This window comes from Staurois parvus, unplaced genomic scaffold, assembly GCF_062004578.1.
Source record: "Staurois parvus isolate SC_StPar_1 unplaced genomic scaffold, SC_StPar_1.0 ptg000114l, whole genome shotgun sequence".
In the NCBI taxonomy this organism is placed as follows: domain Eukaryota; kingdom Metazoa; phylum Chordata; class Amphibia; order Anura; family Ranidae; genus Staurois; species Staurois parvus.
Window position 1 is genome coordinate 2,404,532 of NW_028317910.1, and position 21,412 is coordinate 2,425,943.

At 41.6% G+C, this 21,412-nt stretch overlaps 1 protein-coding gene across 24 annotated transcripts in view; it reads left to right on the forward strand.

Annotated features, from left to right (window-relative positions):
* Positions 1 to 21,412, forward strand: part of PPFIBP1 (PPFIB scaffold protein 1) — a 167,655-nt gene that overhangs the window by 36,452 nt on the left and 109,791 nt on the right. Inside the window, exon 1 of one of the 24 annotated variants that reach the window (XM_089671705.1) lies at positions 19,508 to 19,716. The exons of the other annotated variants lie outside the window; for them this stretch is intronic. The gene's annotated coding sequence lies outside the window, so the exon portion shown is untranslated. Of the gene's footprint in view, positions 1 to 19,507; positions 19,717 to 21,412 lie in introns of those variants that run through there. 24 annotated transcript variants of the gene reach the window in all.

Sequence of the window (21,412 nt, forward strand, 5' to 3'; positions counted from 1 at the left end):
CATGGCTAAAAACTGCACAAACTCCGGGATTTACATGATTGCGTCCTCTGAGCTGGCATCTCGGTCCAGGAAGTAGATGGTGACTCTGAATGATACCTGAACAAAGATAGTGCCTTCCTTTTGGGGAGAAAAGAAGATGAAGACCTTGTCACAGGGAGTACTGTGATCTCTGTGAGAGGTAAAAACAAAAACCTGGAAATGCTACATTGACATGTGACTTGGCATTCTGCCCTTAATATGAAGTTATATATCTGATGCTAGGTCCTCTCTAATTAGGGAAAGTTACGTGTACCATGCATGTACAGAAAATGTTAGCACGGTTTATATTTAGGTCTCCTGTGAATTGCTGTAAGTATTTAAAGGCGAGCACTATATAAATAAACACATACTAATAACATTTATAGGGAGTTCTTGTTTATTAAAAGATGTATTACGTATATTCTCTCAGCTGACACGTAGGGACTTGTCTGCGATGGCAGTATAATTATCTGATGAGAAGAAGCTCCTCGCTGACACATCAGGGAAATAGATGGTAAAGGGGCTAAAAAATCTGTTATTATCCAATCCTGCAAGTCTGTCTCTCCCACTCTTGTGCGGGCCTGTCCGCCCGTGCCGCCTGGGGCCCGAACATGGCTGATCCTCACAACACGTATCGGGGAACTTTATACCCACTCTAGTGTTCTGTTCAGTTATATTTAAACTGTGCGTGACGCTCTTTCCAGCTGAGCAGTGGTTCTTGTGGTTGATGGGAGAGGTCTAGTGATGGATTGAACTGCATTGTGTGTGATGGGTAGTTGGCCAGAACCCAGAGAAGTAGTCTATCTTGCTCACATACAGCCTGCAATGATTTTATTCCCAGAATTCCCTACACAGGAACAACTTTAATAAAAGCACATCTAAACCAAGAAAAATGTAATCAGTCCTTAGATGTGGTGGCTGTGTTAGTTTTCTTTATTTTCTCAGGCTTTTTTCACTTTATTTCCATCTAATGATTCTGCCAGGAGCACAATTCCTGCCCTGGGGCGACCATGCATACTGTACTATGGAGGAGAAGGTTTGTTTATTTCAGGTACTTATATAGCGCCATCAATTTATGCAGCGCTTTACATATATATTGTACATTCACATCAGTCCCTAACCCTCAAGGGGTGTACAGACTAAAGTCCCTAACTCACATAAATACATACACATATTAGGGCCAATTAACCTACCAGCATGTCTTTGGAGAGTGGGAGGAAACCGGAGTACCCGGAGGAAACCCACGCAGGCAAAGGGAGAACATGCAAACTCCAGGCAGGTGGTGCTGTGGTCGGGATTTGAACCAGCGACCCTAGTACTGCCAGGCGGAAGTGCTAACCATTTAGCCACTGTGAAACAGAACATCTCCTGTGCTCCACGACTCAAAGCAGGGGTGGAAGGATGGAAAAGGAACTTTGAGAAAATTTGACCACCAATGCATAGAAGGTTGTGCAGCTCTAAACAAGGCTGGGGAAGCCCGACCAGTACTGTAAAGTGAAACAAAAAGCGCACCAACCTTGCGCATTACTTCAGTAAAACGTGATTTTATTAAATAGAGACTAATACAAAGAAGTATAGCAAACATATAAGGTCCTCAACGGAACTTAGGAGTGTAGAACCACATCACGAGGGTAGACTCTTAAAGTAAGCTGACGTGTTTCGAAGGAGGTCCCTTCTTCAGCTGATGGCCCCCTTCGAAACACGGCAGCCTCACTTTGAGAGTCTACCCTCGTGATGTGGCTCTACGCTCCTAAGTTCCGTTGAGGACCTTATACGCTTGTTATACTTCTTTGCTTGTTAGTATTATTCTCCATTTATTAAAATCACATTTTACTGAGGTAATGCGCAAGGTTGGTGTGCGTTTTTTGTTTCACTTTACAGGAGGTTTGTTGCCACAGAAGAGGACTACAAACACCTCCCTACTTCCTCAGCCCACAACAAAGAAGTAAAGGTGTTGTGTGAACAATAACTAAAAAGTCATCAAGGGGCGGAGAACACAGGAAGTTATTAGCTGACAAGATTTCATATACTTTACCCTTGGGTCATGCGTTCCTCTGCCTTTCATCCACACCTAGACATAGTGAGAATGCATGCAAAATCGCACCGCATTTGTGCATGTTCTTGGGCTACATGCTTCATGTCAGTGGACCTCTCTATATGCAGCAAAGTAGCTCATGTAGCTTTTTGATGCATTGTATTTTATTGAATTTTTACACATTTGCGCTTTTTACTGTATGGAGAACTGCGTGTCTGTTTGCCGCGTTTTTTTAACCATAAATGGTACTGCAAATGAAAGATGCTGTTTCCGTGTGTTTCATAAATACGCGCAGAAATGTGCAATTCCCCCCCATTTGGAATATTTCCCTTCACTTCCTGTCCCATAGCCAAAAACAGGAAGTGAGAGGAAATCCCTCCAAAGTGAGGGAATCCCTGGTATTCCCCAGGGTTGCCAGAACTGATGTCCCCATAGTATAATGTCACTTCTAGGTCACTGCTGTCACTTTGCTAGCCCCGGAGGAATGTATTGCAATGCGATTTGCATTGCAATACATCCAGTGGAGTCCAGAGGAGACATCAGGGTTATTTAGACCCAGCATGTCCCATTACAGAGATCCTGTTACTTATAAATCATCACATACAGGACTTTGTGTCCCCTATGTGATGGAAAAAAAATTAAGTAAAAACTTTTTTTTTTTTATATTACAAAAAAAAATGGTTACACCCTAGCACATAACATTCCCCACAAAAAATGGAGGCACCCACATATACGCAGGTATGTAGGAGCTTTTAAAGAAAGATATAGGGTATGGAAGTTTGTCATCATTTCGCAGATGCACACAAATTTTCAGGTTTGACATGTTTGTATCTATTTACTCAGCACACCCTCATCTTTTATATTTTTTAAAAAAAGAGTAATTTATTGCGTTTGCTTGCCCTCAAATTGTGGGTTTTTTTGTTTGTTTGTTTTTTCCCCCTGAAATTTTGCGTTTCCTAGACTTTTGCGGAAATATCGTATGACATAAAAAATTGGATCTACCACTATTTTATTCCCTGCTTTCAGAAAATATACACTGCTCAAAAAAATTAAAGGTACACTATTTAAACAGAGTACAGCATCATGTCAGTTGAACTCCTGAGATATTGATCTGGTCAGTTAAGTAGCAGAGGGGGTTGTTAATCCGTTTCAGCGGCTTTGGTGATGAAATTAACAATAGGTGCACTAGATGGGCAACAATGAGATGACCCCCAAAACAGGAATGGTTTTACAGGTGGAGGCCACTGACATTTTTTCCCTACTTCTCTTTTTGACAGTTTTTCACTAGTTTTGCGTTTGGCTAGGGTCAGTGTCACTACTGGTAGCATGAGGCCATACCTGGACCCTACAGAGGTTGCACAGGCAGTCCAACTCCTCCATGATGGCGCATCAATACGTGCCAATGCCAGAAGGTTTGCTGTGTCTCCCAGCACAGTCTCTCAAGAACATGGAGGAGATTCCAGGAGACAGGCAGTTACTATAGGAGAGCTGGACAGAACCATAGAAGGTCCTTCACCCATCAGCAGGACTGGTATCTGATCCTTTGTGCAAGGAAGAATAAGATGAGCACTGCCAGAGCCCTACAAAATGACCTCCAGCAGGCCACTGGTGTGAATGTCTCTGACCAAACAATCAGAAACAGACTTCATGAAGGTGGCCTGAGGGCCTGACATCCTCTAGTGGGCCTTGTTCTCACTGCCCGGCATCATAGAACTCGATTGCCATTTGCCATTGAACACCAGAATTGGCAGGTCCTCCACTGGCACCCTGTGCTTTTCACAGATGAGAGCAGGTTCACCCTGAGCACATGTGACAGACATGAAAGGGTCTGGAGAAGCCGTGGAGAATGTTATGTTGCCTGTAACATCAGTCAGCATGACCGTTTTGGTGGTGGGTCAGTGATGGTCTGGGGAGGCATATCCATGGAGGGACGCACAGAGCTCTACAGGCTAGACAATGGCACCCTGACTGTCATTAGGTATTAGGATGAAATCCTTGGATCCATTGTCAGACCCTACGCTGGTGCAGTGGGTCCTGGGTTCCTTCTGGTGCATGACAATGCCCGGCCTCATGTGGAGAGAGTATGCAGGCAGTTCCTAGAAGATTAAGGAATTGATACCATTGAATGGCCCCCCACACTCGCCTGACCTAAATCCAATAGAACACCTCGGGGATAACATGTTTCAGTCCATCTGACCCCGCCTGTCCAGGAGCTCAGTGATGCCCTGGTCCAGATCTGGGAGGAAATACCCCAGGACACCATCCGTCGTCCCATTAGGAGCATGCCCCAATGTTGTCAGGCATGCATACAAGCACATGGGGGCCATACAAACTACCAAAAAATGGACTAGCCTGCTGCATTATATTTTCACTTTGATTTTTGGGGTGTCTTAGAATTCACTCCTCTGTAGGTTGATAATTTTTATTTCCATCAAATGATGGGGCATCCTTACCTTCTAAATGCATTACCCAGTCCATATCAGTACAGATATCCAGCATGAGATTTTTCCCCATTGAGATCTGATGTGTTTTCAAAGTCTTCCCATAATTGTTTTGGATCAGTGTATAATGTTTGGGGGTTTTGTGTAGTCTTCAGGCCTAAAATTATTTTTTAAACGTATGCAAAAATTGCTCTGGCAGCGAATGGGCTAAATTATAAGTAAAGGAAATTAGAGAGGAATTAGAGCATCTGTCAGGATTAGAGAGATTCCTCCTCTTTGTCCAGTTTGTCTTTTATCATGAAGAACAGTGAAAGGGAAAGCAAATACCACATTTTGGGTTGTTTTCAGAACAGGACGAAAGGAAATATCCTCCAATGGGGACACTGGTGTCAACCAGGGATTCCTTCACTTCCTGTTTTGGCTATGGGATAGGAAGGAAAGGGGAATAACCCCAAGGAGAGACAGATGACAAAACATAACTGACATTGGTTATACCCCTCCTCTACTCTATCCAAAATGGGGGGGAAAACATTTTGCCTTTAGTTCTCCTTTTAGCCTAGGTTTCACACTATGAATCGCACAGGAATTGCGCCGCATTCCTGGGCAATTCACATGCGATGTAGTACGATGTGGTTTTAGCCCATTCATTTTGAGTGCAGGCACCTTTTTTGCAGCCGCACCCCAACCAAATCACGTAATTTTGTACCATGTGATCCAGTGCAGGCAAGCCACACTGCAATTACTATGCGTTTTGGGGTGTCATTAACTTTGGGTTGACACCCGCAGAGGATTGCAAACACAGTGCAAGTGCAGTGTGGGAAAATGTAGGGATCACTGCATTTCCCGCACTGCATATGTGAGAATCAGGGCTTACGCTAAACCATGTAAAATATGCATCTATAAAGTTGTATTGTAAAATGTAAAATTATTATAGTCCTTTAAAATTCTGCTCTCTGGACCCTTGTAAAATGTTGCCTTTATATCCCTGTATGTATGTACGTATGTATGTGTGTCTTTTTATACATTGTAAAGCACATGATGGTTTTTAGCCGTTGGGTCACATGAGCAGCACAGGCTCCGTAAACACATTAGAGCTCTAAAAAGAGTTTTTGTTTCTGCACAAACCTCGACTTATCAGCCATGAGTCTTGTGAGTTAATGAATGAAAAATCTGTGGTCCGGAGCTGGGTGGATAAGATAGTAGTGGATGACTGCCGCTCTGCTTTGCAAAAGTTCAATATCTTGAAGATGTCTTTTTTTTGTGTTTTTTTTTTTTTTTTTTAAGTTTTTTTGGATACAATGCAGAAGGATTAGAATCCCTGTGTCTGGTTTTACTGCCATTGCAGATATTCTTTCTCCTGTCTGATAAAAAGGTTGTCCCTAGGACAGAAAGTGAAGGGAACTCTCTCTAACATCAAGGTAGACAGAACCACTTCCCTTCTGGAGCATTTTTCATGCACATGGTAAAATTTTGTAGGGCTAGCAAATTACTTAAATACCCAAAAGATTATATTTTTTTTCCAGAAGCAGAAACCCTGTAGAATAAAATGGTGATAGTTGCAAATTTTTTTTATGGTGCACGATATTTGCGTGACTTAAACGACTCAATTTATAATTATCTTTAAATGAGAGACGCATAATTCATTCCCTCATTTTGGCATTTGTGGCATTACCAAATAAGTGGTGTTCAGTTGTTTACATGTGTGCACCCTATATGTGCCTTTTATGTTCAGATGTGTGCTTTTGTTGTATTTATTGTAATATGTCAATTTTTATTTATTTTTTTGGGTTTTTTTTTACATACCTAACTTTATTGCCATTACAAGGGGGCTAGCAAAGCCCCTATCTGATGGCAATGGGCAGGTGCTCTTTTAGGAGACATCAGGGGTCTGTTAGACCCCTTATGCCTCTTACCCCATCGACCAAGCACAGGACTGTGCCTGAACAGCTATTTACCTGCTTTTTCAGCTGCGATTTTTGACAGACCCAGAAGCATTGAGCAAGTCTGGGTTTACAGTCAGTAGACTCCTGCTAACCCGCCTGAAATTTTTTGTGGCCCAGGGCTCCTAGGAGGAGCGGAAAATCCCAGGAACCACCAAGGGGGAGCACCAACAGCAGAAAACAGTACTCTGCATGTCACTTAGAGGTGATTTAGATGGCTCTACAACCACCCCTGGATCACTTTTACAGTAAAGCCAGGTGCCTGCTGAATTAAAATAGAAACAAGCTTTTGGCTTCAGTAAGCTTATATAACCCCTTTAGATATTGGACGTTCTAGATACATCCAGAGGGGTTAAGGGTAGGGAAGCTAGAACCTCTGTAAGCTTTTATTGTTGGGATACATGGATAATAGGTTAAGGATCTCCTGTGTTTGATATCCAATGTTGTGAATTTATTGATTAAGCTGGATCACTTCAGTCACTGAGGCTGCTCATATAAATCAGATTACCCCCAACAAGGATGAGGATGAGTCCAGAGGGAAGTCAAAATTTCTAGAAGGCTTCATTCACACTAGATGCTCCAAAAACACTGGATTAAATAAACGCTAATATTTAGCAAATATTTTTTTGCCAGCGTTTTTTCAGTGTTTAGGAGCAAAAGCTCTCTTGTCAAGGAGCGGGTGGCCGCTGGCGTCGTTAAAGTGGTTCTACAAGCCCAAGGTTTTTTACCTTCATGCATTCTATGCATGAAGGTAAAAAAAAAAAACCTGTGTGCAGCAGCTCCCCCTAATACTCACCTAAGCCCCCTCTTGATCCAGCGATGTGCATTCGACTGTCACTCAACTATCCCGGGACTCCCTCTTCTCATTTGCTGAGATAGAAGCGGGAGCCATTGGTTCCCACTGCTGGTGATCACAGCCAGTGAGCCAATGAGAGAGGGGGTGGGGTCGAGCCACGGCTCCTTGTGTGAATGGACACATGGAGCAGCGAGTGCCCCCATAGCAAGCTGCTTGCTGTGGGGGCACTTGATAGGAGGGGGGGACAGAAGAGCCTGCAGGGGACCTGAGAAGAGAAGGATCCAGACAACTCTGTGCAAAACCAATGCACACAGCTGGTAAGTATAGACATGTTTTATAAAAAAAAAAGCCTTCAGAATCACTTTAACAACCAGGCCACCACGTCCTTAACAACGGATTACTAACAAAAAACAATTGCAATAAAAAATTGAGAAAAAAAAAACCGCATGCCCCAGTTGATGTCACAAGGGGTGGGGCCACACCGTGATGTCTCTGGGTGGCCCCCCTTAGTTAAGAACTGTCAGATGGCGGACCTGTCAGACGGCGGGAGCCAGCGTCGGGTAAAGACTTTTTTTCTTTTCTCCCCCCATTTGAGGGCATGCGGCCTGGTATGGCGAGCGCCCTACACAGCTGTCAAGGTCCTACCTTTTCCCTGAGGTTATGTTACTCCATGTGCTGGCGTCCATCTTGGATTCTGCTGTGCATGGTGGGAATCCTTTTTATGCCTTCAGGTCTCTGAGGTCCACCCCCCAGAGGGGCGTGGCTGATGACATATAAGCCTGTGGCCCGCACATGCTCTTTGCACTTGTGTCTTGTGTCTTGGTGTTACTATTACTCTGTTCTGACTCTCGTGACTCTCCTGGTATTCTGATTCGGCTTGTGATTTGACTATTCTTTGTATTCTCCTTTGATCTGACCCTCTGTTGCTGAACCCGGCTCGTGACCTGTGATTCTCGTCTGCTGTCTTGTACTGTTTTGTCCTGTTGTTGTTGACCCCGGCCTGTCTGACTACTCTTTTGTCTCTTCCACCAGCTACACGCCATTGGCGGCGGCCATTACCGCAGCTGAGGTGTCTCGGGGGCCGTGACCTGGTTCCTGGCTGCGTCAAGTCCATCCCCACCATCAGGGGCCCTGGTGAAGGGCAGCCTGGGACTTAGACTCCGCGCCCTGAGGGACTTCGGTCTGTGGGTGGTGGTTGTCGTCAGCCAGTGCGTTACATTGTTAGGCCTGCCTGTCCGTTCCTCGGCTCCTGCCCTGACAACAGCTATAATCTGGTTGTTAACCCCTTGACGCCGACGTAACACAAATATGCGGCCTCACGGACCTGGGCTTTTTTCCGTGGGGCCGCATATTTGCGTACCTGTCTTTGTGCTGGGAGCGTGCCGCTCGGCGCGCTCCCAGCACCAAGACCGCGGTGTCACTGAGAGCCCCGGGTCCCGTTCTAACGATCGGGACCCGGGACTCCCGATTCCGGGTCACGTGATCGCTGTGATAGCCTCTGATTGGCTATCACAGTGATCAATCACTGTGCAGCCCGGCCCCCTTGTTTTCTTTCTCTCTATGAATGGAGAAGAGAGATACATTGTATCTCTCGAACTCCTGACACAGAGAGAGAAAAAAAAGTTTGTAAAAAAAAAAAAAAAAGATAAATAAATATTAAAAAATAAAAAAAAAAATAAAGAAAAATACCTAGATCAAGGTTTGATCTAGTTCAGTACCAGGGTTAGTGTTTGGGTCAAGGTCAGGGTCAAAGGCAAAGGTCAAGGTCAAAGGTCAGGATTTAAAAAAAAAAATTGGTATCAGTGTCAGTTAGTGTTAATGTCAATGTCAGTGACAGTGTGTTTTATATAAAAAAAAAAGACAAAAACAAAATGCGCACTGTTGTTTCTGGACTGTACTACGGGTACAAACAACAAATAACATACACATATATGGTATCGCTGCGATCGTCAAGAACTGGAGAATGTATTTTGAGTTGTTCTTTGGTGGTAGGTTATGGTCGTAACAAGAAACACACAGTTAAATTTAAAAAAATGTTTTTTTTTACTATTTTGGCCCAGTTTTCCTTTAATAATAAAAAAAAATTAGGAGCTATCCATGACCATTTACCACCAAATGAAAGCCCAATTTGTCCTGAAAAAAACAAGGTATAATCCACCTGCATGTACAAAGTAGTTGTGACGATATGTACGGTTTTACTAACACGTCAACGTTGCAGAATTGTGCTTAGGCATTTAGATTTGTTTTACCCTTAGGCGTGAAGGGGTTAAGGATGCCGGCGGACGCTGGCTAAGATGGAAAAAAATACACTGGGAACCAGTGGTTAATAGTGATCATGACCTTCTAGGAGCTATCTGCTTTTTTTTTTTGCTTTTTTTTTTTTTTTTTAATGTTCTTTCTGCTGGCATATCGCCCCAATAATCGCAAAAAAAAAGGATTTTTTTTCTGCTCCTTGAAGCTGGCGCTTGAAAAACGCTTAAAGTCTAAAATAGTGTGTATGGACACATAGGTTAACACTATTGGTTCTGAGCAGAAAAAAACTCATGAATAGCTTCTAGGAGCTTGAAAAAACGCTAGTGTGCATGGAGCTGAAAGTATTAATGATGCCACACCAAGTGTCCATAGTCCAGATAATTGTTTAATAAATTATTGGTTAAATGACACTTTTCCGGAGTTCAGACACTGCCTTCAGGGCTACTATACAAATAAAAGTCCATAATCCATAGTCCATAACATAATCAAATACAGTTTCATATTGTAAAGGCTCAAATGAATAAAATGTATATAAGTTAAAAAAAAAACTACTAAATGTTATAGTAATACCATACAAAAAGCATGTACCGTAGTTATAACACAACAGAGGTATTTCTATTTGAATGACATCAATAGTTTGTAAAGAAAACCTGTAGTTCTTTGGTAGTACCTACAGGTTTCATTTAACATGTGCTATTTCTATCCACTGCCTGGGATTTACAGTATTCATATCTTCTAGTTTGCTTATGTTGCTTTGTATGGGAACTGTGTTGAAATCTTGCAGCCAGTTGGTCTTTGGGTATTGGCGTTGATTCTTGTGGCTTTTCATGTAAAACATTTACTGTTTCCTTGTTGAAACCAAAAATAGCTTTTTAATTTTGTAAGTTCTCACCAGATTCCCAGGGTGGATGTGTGTTTTTATACTCACAGCAGGACTGCCCTGTGTTCTACTCTAATGCAGATATTGGATTGACACGACTAGGGAAGCTAGCAGGTCTAAGCTAGTTATACAGAACTCCACTAAAGCTGGCCATACATGGATCAAAATGTGGCCATTTCACCAGGGACGGTTCGAATTTAGATTAATGTATGGGTAGGCGGGTTGTACACAAGTCAATCAATCGATGGACTTGTGTTCATCCAGCCTGTTGGCATCACTGGCTATAGCCAGCAGTGCTGATAAGTGTACGCTGATGGTGGGAAAATCTCTCCACTGTCAGAATACAATAGTTTAGGGAGAGGGAGGGATTCCTCCATATACATCAAGTGTGGATGGGGAAATCAAATCCTTTTTTTTTTTTTCCTTCAACCCTCTAGTTCAGGGGTCCTCAAACTACGGTCCGCAGGTCACATACAGCCCTCCAAAGACATTTACCCGAATTTAAAAAAAAAAAAAAAAAATGGTGTGTTAGCAAATAGCTAGGCTATCAAACTGTTTAAAAAGTTTGAGGACCCCTGCTGCAGTTGAACAAAAAATGACTTGTCTATGGCCAGCCTAAGCCCCATCTGCATGTAAAATGTCCACATAACGAGGCTTTCTTTTACAGCTGAGCTCCAGGGAAAGGAAAAATGTTCCCTTGCAGTAGGGCTGTCTCCACATGGCAAGGGTTAAATGCTTGTTTAGGTCCAGTTGGCCTCAAAAAGCATTTACTTGCCTGATCCTTCGCTCCTGCAGAATTTCTCCTGTCTGTAGGACTGATCCCCGTAGCCTCTTCTTCCCTATGCTCCAGAAGTTGGAGGTGCTCTGGCACCCTAAAGTCCAACGCAGAGCTCATAGCTATACATTCAAACATGACAATGCTGTGGGGCGGGGGGTGCAGTCTGCTGTTTCTAGGCCAAAACATGTATTTAACCCTTGCCGTGTGGGGGCAGCCCTACTGCAAAGTAATATTTTCACTTCCAAAAATGTAATAGAGGGGTGGCGGTGGACGTGGTCTACTTGGACAGAGGGGTGGCGGTGGACGCGGTCTACTTGGACAGAGGGGTGGCGGTGGACGTGGTATACTTGGATTTTGCAAAAGCATTTGCCGCAGTTCCCCACACATGGCTAATGTGTAAGGTAAAGTCTACAGGCTTGGAAAAATCACCATGTAAATGGATAGAAAACTGGCTAAAAGATCGTATTCAGAGAGTAGTGGTTAATGATTCATACTCTGCATGGTCTATGGTTGTCAGTGGGGTACCCCAAGGTTCAGTGTTGGGAACCTTTCTCTTTAATATATTTATAAACAATATAGGGTCTGGGATTACAAATCCCATTTCAGTATTTGCAGATGACACCAAGCTATGCAGTGGAATAACGTCATTACAGGATGTCTCCAATTTACAAGCCGACCTCAATGCACTGTTTAATTGGGCAACTATGTGGCAAATGAGGTTTAATGTTGATAAATGTAAGGTTCTGCACTTGGGGGCTAAGAATATGCATGCATCATACATAGTAGGGGGGTACAACTGGGGCAATCAATGGTGGAGAAGGATCTGGGAGTTCTGGTAGATCACAAGCTTAATAATGGCATGCAATGCCAAGCTGTGGTTTCTAAAGCGAGCAAAATCCTCTCTTGTATTAAAAGACTTCAGAGAGAGAGATATCATATTACCCCGGTACAAATCATTAGTAAGACCTCATCTGGAATATGCAGTTTTGGGCACCAATTCACAAAAAGAACATTGGCGAACTGGAGAAAGTACAGAGAAGGGCATCCAAACTGATAAGAGGCATGAAGGAGCTCAGCTATGAGGAAAGATTGGAGGAACTGAATTTATTCTCTCTTGAGAAGAGATTAAGGGGGGATATGATCAACATGTATAAATACATCAGTGGTTCATATAGTGAACTCGGTGTAGAGCTATTCACCCTGAGGTCATCACAGAGGACAAGGGGGCGCTCTTTACGTCTGGAGGAAAAGAACTTTAATTTCCAAACACGGAAAGGTTTCTTCACAGTGAGAGCTGTGAAAATGTGGAATAGACTCCCTCCAGAGTTGGTTCTGGCCAGCTCAGTGGATTGCTTTAAAAATGCCTGGATTCTTTCTTAGATACACAGAATATAACTGGATACTAACATTTATAGGTAAAGTTGATCCAGGGAATATCCGATTGCCTCTCGGGGGATCAGGAAGGAATTTTGTCCCCTGCAAGAGCAAATTGGATCGTGCTTTGCTGGGGGTTTTTTTTGCCTTCCTCTGGATCAACTGTGGGTTTAGAATTATAACTTTTTTTTTTTTTTTTTTTTTTAATGGTTGAACTGGATGGACTTTTCTCTTTTTTCAGCCAGATTATGTAACTATGTAATATTTTGCAGTTTACAGATTCAATGTGGTGGCTGCATTAGTTTTCTTTTTATAGGCTTTATTTCCTTTATTTTCATCTGGTAATTATACCAGCAGCACACTTCCAATCTAAGGCTAGGTTCACACCTATGCAGGTTGCGTTTGAGTTGTTTCTGCTTTGTGTTTTTGTAGCGTTTTTGATACTTTTTTTTTTCTTGTTGGTAGACAGATTTAAAATGCAAAAAGCAGCAAAAACAGAATACATGCATTTCTGCAGCATTTCCACTGAAGTCTGTAGAAACAAAAATGCAACTTTCCAAAACCCTGGTCCTTTCCAAAAAAAAGGTGTAAACATGTCCCATAGGAAATTATGTTAAATGGACTGTACTACATTTCTGCTTAACGCTTAGGTGTGAACCTAGGGTTAGGGTGTGTTCACTCTGGATGGAGGAACAACATAGACACCTCTTGTCAATCTGGGAAGAAGATAGTCACGTTCACTTACTGTAAATTTGCATCTGATACTAACAAATGAAAGCTGAACACCAGCTAACACATTTTAGACAGTTACAGAACCAGTTGTTTTGTTTTTTGTTTTCCTTTTGGGATAAAGGTTGTACAGAAATGAATAAAAGCTGATCATTGTAAGGCTACATGTACACTGAGGTTCCCTTGGACGCCAAGCTCTACTGGCCGCTGAAATATGCTAAATGCCGCAAAAATGTGTGTAAAATGCGGTATCATGTTTAGCTTTTTGATGTTTATTCATTTCAATGGCAAGTACTCTGAATAAACACAAAAGCGATATATGCAACTAGTGATTAGGCGCGTTTATGCCCATTTTTGCGGCAGTTTGTTTTTCTGTTAAAAATATTTCTCTCCTGAACACAGAAGAATTGCGTTCAAGAGATGAACGTTTAACTGCCCCTAAACACGGCAGCTCCTAAAACCTGCTAAAAGCCTATGTGTACATGGACACATAGGCTTTAATTGAGTTGAGTTCCGTGGCTTTACCGAAAAAAACACCAAAAGCTCCTAAACTTTTATGAGCAGCAGTGAACATGAGACCTAAGCACTCCTGTCAGTGGTAAATGCTCAACACAGATCAAGCTGTCCAGCAAAAGTGTAACTTAAAGGAAGTTGAAAGACAACAGAAATCCTGCCTGGATCATTAGGCGAAAACTAAAGGAAAAAGTCTATAAAAGGAAACCTAGTGGAGGCAGATCGGTGAGCTGATTTAAATTTTGTTTTTGGGTTTAATTCTGATTTAAGCTGTAAGGCATATCAAGGGAGTTATGGGGTAAAAAAAGTTGAATAATAAATGTATAACACAATATACTTCCTACAAAGTCCCTTTTGGTAGAGTTCACTCCGATAGAGCCTACTTATGGCTCTTTGAACTCTGTCACTATCAGGAATCCAGACCTGCAGAAAGGTCATGTGGCTACAGTATATCTAAAGTGGTTGTAGGAGGATGCAGGAGATCAGCAGCCTTAGGTGAGTTGTAATGGAGGTTGATAAAAAGGGTGCAAAATTGTGTAGTGTATGTATTTGTGTGTATATGTGTGTGTGTATATGTATATATATATATATATATATATATATATATAATTTTTTTTATATTTTTACATTTAAGGACATAATTATTGGACACTTTTTGATTTATATATATATATATATATATATATATATATATTATGACACTGGACTATGTATTAATCAGTTTATATTTGCAATTAAGATTATAGTTTTTTGTTTTTGATACACTTTTTCTCACTTTGTGTGTGTGTGTATGTATATGTGTGTGTGTGTGTGTGTGTGTATGTATGTGTGTATATATATATATATATATATATATATAATATATATATATATATATGATATGTGTGTATGTATGTATGTATTTGTTTTGTATTTTTTTTTCTTGATTGTTTATGAATATAGATTGTTTGGTTCGAGCACTACCTTTTTTCTATTCTGTCACTTTTACCTTGTTTGTGGGCGAGGTTTTAGCTGCTTTTTGTGTTAGGATTTATTATAATTTTTGGGGGGGGGTTTTGGCACTATCCATACTCTTTACTAAGTGTGTATGTGTGTGCGCATTTTCTCCTTTACAAAACACTGCAAGGCATCAACTGAAAATCTGTTCCGCAGAATCTTTCATACTGGATTGGCTGTTGCATTGTGTACATTTTATCTTTATGTTCTTTGTAGGGCTCTGGTTCATTATCACATTTCCTTTCTACACATTTCTTCCTCTTCACACTGCATAGATTAGTGGGAGCTGTTAGTTTCCAGTTTTTCTCCTTGGTACCTTTCGGTTTTCTTGTGTTTTTGTGTGGGGTTTTTTGTTTTGTTTTTTTCACTTTTTTTTTAAATTTAATGGAGTTTTATGCATACACTTTAATTTTATAACATGAGCATTGTAATAACAATGCAAACAATACTTGTATCTGATAATCCAATGTAAGTGTATTTGAAAAATCTCCTTTCATGTTGTGAGGGCTGCCTGTTTGCTGTCCATCTTTCCACTTTCCATTTCTAAGGACTACATATCCCATGGCACCTTCATTCCTGTAATCTTTGATTCCTGTACTGACTCCGCCTCCTGAGACTCCTCCTCTCAGCAGCTCTGTGAAATGTGTGACACAGCAGTGCCTACTCACAGAGCATAGTGACTACAGGTCACAGAATTCAAGGAAGTAAATGTGTGGGGGTCTTCACAAAGCAAGTTTACAGACTTCAAGATTAATGGGAGTAGGCTAGAAATCATTGAAATCCAATAGAAATGAATATATGATTTTAAAGTTTGACTATACAGTAGGCAGCAACAAAGTTGCCAGAACTGCTGGCAGGTAAAAAAAAATGTATAAAAGAACACTCCTATTGAGCATATTGTACATATGTTTTATAAGCATTTTTCCCCAAAACACTAGAAACAATTTACACGTAAAAATGCTTGACTAGTCTAAATGCCGTGTTTAGGCGCATCAACCATTTTTTCTGCCTAACAGCTTTTCTCAAAAACATACTTGTGATGGTTTTTGGGGTTTTTTTCCCTTTAAACGCTCCTACAAATATGCCCAAATACACATGGACAAAGAAGCGAACATAGAGTTGCATCTACAGGAAAATTAAAATGCCAAACGCCAGTATAAGCAGCATTTTGTATTCCCAGTGTGCATAAGGCCTTAGTGCAGTAAACTGTAACCCCAGCTATTCATCAGATTCCTGCATGTTGATTGGGCTGGAGTCTATGTTGCGGAATCCTCTGCATCCGATGGATGCAGGAAGCTGAGCTGCTGTTTCTCATTGGGGAATTGACTTTTGCTGACCTTTCGCTGACTGCTGTCTGCAGCGGTTATCATGGCCTCAGGAAACTCTTTCTTCCCATTCTTTCTTCTCCTCTATTTTCTGTTTATTTTTTCAGCCTCTTTGTATATTTTTTATGATGTGATGTGCAGTCATCCTAGGAAGAGGACCATTCAGTGTGTGAGCTATAAATATCCTAGTCTTTAAAGGGATATTATAGAGGATTTAGAATATTTTTAGATTAAGACTACTGTATATGTACATATTAACTAGATCAGGGGTCCCCAAACTATGGCCCGAGGGCCACATACAGCCCGCCAAACTCATTTACCCAGCCCGCTGGGTAAAAAAAAAGAAAATTGTGAAGAACAAAAATAAAAAAAAAACAAACAAACAAAAAAAAACAGAGCAACAGAAGAGGAGGAGGAGAGCGCACCAGATACAGTGAATTGTGGTGTCAAGTGTGTTAGAGTAGAGTGCATTGCGGTGTGCAGTGCGTGGCGGTGTCAAGTTAGTGTACAGTGCATTTTAGTGTCAAGTGCGTTAGTGTACAGTGCATTTTAAATATTAGAAAACTAATGAATACAGTCTTAGGTGGGCAGGCTCCTTAATTGATATAAGGAGTGCTGATGTGACCGTTCTGTTATGAAATCCAATGCAGTATCCAGTGAAAGAATGGTAAGATTGCCTACTAACCAGAACTGAACCAGTTCTCCGCTGGATTGGTGGTAACCACGGCTTCACTTATTGGCTTAGCTAGCCTAGTATATTCGTACTGACGTAATTTGCACAGTGTTTCAGTGTGACTATTTACAGCTCTGAGCATCTAACCCCAGTCCAGGACCCCAGACGTTCCATTCGGACCAGAGGAGGGAGGTGATAGACCAGACCTGCACCCACTACTGGATTGAGGGACCCCCTGGTGTTCCTTTCGGACCAGAGGAGAGAGGTGATAGGATAGACCAGTACCCAATACTTGATTGAGGGACCCCCTGAAGGACATCAATATTCCACCTTGCCGTTCCCACATCAGACTTCCAGCTGGTCTTGGATTCCTATATGCACATATTGATTGCGCTTCTGGTTAGTAGGCAATCCTACCATTCTTTCACTGGATACCGCATTGGATTTCATAACAGAACTGTCACATCAGCACTCCTTATATCAATTAAGGAGCCTGCCCACCTAAGACTATATTCATTAGTTTTCTATTACTTTAGCGCTGCACTCTATTTCTTTATTTTGCTTGTTATTGAAAGGTATTGTGGTTCCTTTTTTTCAGTGCATTTAGCTGCTTACGTGTGCGCTCGCTAGGCCTCTACATATTTTTCATTTTAAATATTGTATTTGTTTTTTTCCTGTGATTTTTTTTTTTTTTTCTCACTACAAATAAGATATGTGTGGGGTGCATAGGAATTTGTTCATATTTTTTTCAAACTATAGTCTGCCCCCCCCCCCCCCCCAACAGTGTGAAGGTCAGTGAACTGGCCTGGCCTCCTGTTTAAAAAGTTGAGAACCTCTGAACTAGATGATATCTAGTTAGCTCTGTGCACTGTTTGTCAAACAATTGCCATTTGTAATACTAATTCTGGGAGTAAACCTCCAAATAATAAGGGACTTTTCAGGCATTGTGCTAGACAATATACATAGCTATAATATAAAAGTTCATTTATTAAAGTCCATTAAAAGGGTGGACCAACTACTCCACCAAGTAGTAAATGATTAAAACATAACCAACAGTTCATATAATTGAGCTTGACGATTCCATGTATTAGCGCTGACACGTTTCACAGTCCACATCTGCTTCTTCAAAATCTTTGCGGGGATAGTCTACAGAAACCTATACATAGCTTAACAGTACAACGAATATATATATGTTTACAAATATTAATACAAAATTAAAGTGTTACTAAGCCCACAACAGTAAAATAAGTCCGTATATGCAGTAAATCATGCTTGTTATACTCACTTTGGAATCTAGGGGGTTAATCCTCTGTATTGTGTAAAACGGCCATTTGATCCTGACTTCTCTGCACTTTCTCTTGTTCTAATGTCCACGTCTTATCTCCTGATAAGACAGACTGAACCGTAGTCATTCGGCACATGCTCAGTTTAGTGTGTGTTGCTAGAGGGTTTTTTTTTTTCTTGGGAGAGGGCATGTGATCAGCACACGGCCAATCAGCACTCTTCAGACAGATGTCAGGGGTTTTCCATCCTCCTACGGCAGAAAGAAAACTCCTTTAACCAGTGTTCTGCTGAATTCACAAGACTGCTCTAACTGCTGATGAGAAAAGGTATTTAGCAGTTTACATTTACTAAAATATTTGCATTTCCATGTTCTGTGTACTGTGGGAGACCAGATATAGTGAATGCAGGGTCCTGGGTTTAGTAACACTTTAATTTTTTTTTTTTTAAATCTTACTATAATTCAATTAGAATAATAGAGTTGCTATTGCAATTCCCCGCTTGCTCTTTATGTCGTCCCTCCTATCCAGGTGTTCAGGGGCGCTGCACGGGTCCCCTGGAGCAGGAGGCTGGATATGCCCCTGAGTAGATCCAATTACAGTCCCTTTAGATTGTAAACTCCATGAGCAGAGCCCTCATATTCCTTCTGTACTGAAATGTATTGTAATTGTACTGTCTCCCTTATATTGTAAAGTGCTGCGCAAACTGTTGGCTTTATATAAATCCTGTATAATAATAATAATAATTCCATTCACCAAAATCCATAAGCTTCAACATAATAGTAATGTCATTTCAAAAGTTGTTGTGGTGTGTGTTTGTTTTTTTTTCTTTTGTTTTGTGTTCATTAAAAATAACTCCCTGGTGATGATGCTACCATGAAAGACCTTGTTGGAGCATTTCTTTTAATAGGGTGAAAACAATCTGTGCCTGTCTCCCAATTGAGCTCCTGTGTTGTCACCCTAACATGTACGTGCCGTGGTGGAGACTACAAGCTGCTGTGCTGTCACATATCATGCAGGCATGGTCCATGGCTGTCACTGTCTGGAAGCCAGTCCTGGTCAGTGATGTTCAGCCACAGTAATGCTGGAGTGGATGCTTGTAGGACCAGAAGTGTCTGAAAGAGACTGGAGGAGACCAGCAAGTGAAACTGAATTTTATTACTAAAAAAAAAAATGTTTGATACACAGGCCACCAAGCCATCTAAATGTCATCCAGTTACAACTTAGATCTACTTCAAGGTAAACCGCAACAATCTTTAATTTCTGTGCTCCATGAAAATACATTTCCTTGCCCTTTAGAGGATCCCTCGCAGCTTTCTTCCAGCATTGTCGCTGTACGTCTTTCAAATTACAAAGCATCTCGTGCATCCAAATTTAGCCTCACTTCCTCTGCTGCTGTGTTATTTAGCTGCTCGTATAATCGCCACTTTGTTTCTCTCCCTCGTCAGTCGTGTCGCTGCGCAGGGAGAGTGTCTGTGATTCCGACTGCTCCAGAGGGTTAGCCGTCCTTGGAGACTCATGTGAAACTACCCCCGAGTCTTTGACCATTTACTGGAAGGGGGGTAATAACTGCTGAGCCTCTGGCCATCCACACTTCTCTGTGTGCCTCCCTGTTCCTTTGTGCAATCCATACAATGTAATGGATGCGTCGGCATTGCTGTCCTGCTATGGGAGTCTATAAGACGGTAAGTGTGTGAGTGTTCCCTACCGGACAGTTTGTAGCAGAAGGGCCACTGGTGACAGATTGTGCACGGCGTGACTCTTTCAGTCACCTGACTTCAGGCTGTGTTGTATCTGTTTTTTGCTTGTAGTGTGATGATGGGTCAGTGATAACTTTTGTTATGTACAAATACTTCAAATGGATGTAAACCTCAACAGCGAACTTTGTATATTTTGGTCTGTTAACTATCCCATTGAAAATATTTTGTTATATCTGTTCGATTAAAAAATGCCCGTTGAACCTGCCGTGAACCTATAACTCTGTGATCTGCAAAGCCTCACGCTCCTTACCGATTGGGGGTGTCTAGTTCTGACTCAGTAGGAGGCATACCGGACCTTTGCAGAGAGGACACTGCTTCCACATGCAGGGGTCCTTGTCTGCAGCCTTTCTACTCGGTCTATGACTGCCTTGTAAAGGAAACCAATTCTAAGACTTTTTTTTTTTTTTAATCTTTTTATTGAACTGTTTAATATATTTAAGACATAAACACAACAAACAAAAACAAAAAAAAACATAAACAAAGGTTCACATATGTCCTACCCTTGCAGGGGTGAAGAAGGTCAATCATACATCCAGAGAAATTGAAAACAAAAGGCTACATCCAAAGATTCTCCAAAACGTTTGCATGGATATCACCATCAACCAAAAAATAAATGTGTGGATATAAAGTTTCCCATCCTAGTGTACATTATGGCGTGTACTATGTCTGCAAGACCAGGAGGAATACAAAAAACATCATAAAATACAATATTACAATATCACTCTGGGTATTGACATGTCAGAGGCAGTGGAGGGTTCAGCCAGCCATTTGGACCATACTCTTATCATATATCTTAGGGCATCCCCTGTGCATGTAAGTATCCTTCTAAAGTGGTAAATTAACAATAACTAATTTCCAATTCAGAGCTATGGCCTTTCTAGCATAGAACAACAGTAGGCTAATCAGAGTACGTTCAGCTATTGTGGGCAGGAGAACACTAACTAGACCTAACAAACACACCGACATGGTAGGTTGTGGGGGGGCCGAGGTCAACTTATTGCACAATGATATTACCTCCTTCCAAAAATCAGACAACGCAGAGCAATGCCAAAACACATGGGCGAAATCTCCCGGTGAGCCCCCACAACGCCAACATTCGGGGGAGTGTGTGGAGCTCATTTTGTGAAGCCTATATAATAGACCCGATGTACAAGCTTGAACTGAATCAAACGGTCTCTTAGAGAGACCAGAGAGCGAAAAGGCAAGTTCCAAATATCATCCCAGTCATCATCATCTAATTTTGGAACATCCGTGACCATCTCTCCCGCAGGCCACCCAAAGTGGGTAGGGAAACCCTTAACAGGTGTGAGTACAGATGGGAAGTAGGCTTCACCGAGCAATCAGATAGCAAAACCTATTCCAGGGCCGATTGAGTGAGTCGAAGGGTAGAAGGAGGGAATTGAGTACGGAAGGCATGGGAAAGCTGTAATTTATCAGAATAAATAGGACGTAGGAATGTTATAAGTAGAAGAGAGAGTAGACAAAGAGGAAAGGACAGAACCTGTGACCATTTGTGAAGTTTTTGATATGAAATTTGGTCCAGGCATGTGGCTTAGGTAACAGGAAGACATGGGGCAAGGTAGGATTAAAAACGGAGTTCCACTCAACCTTTAAAAAAATA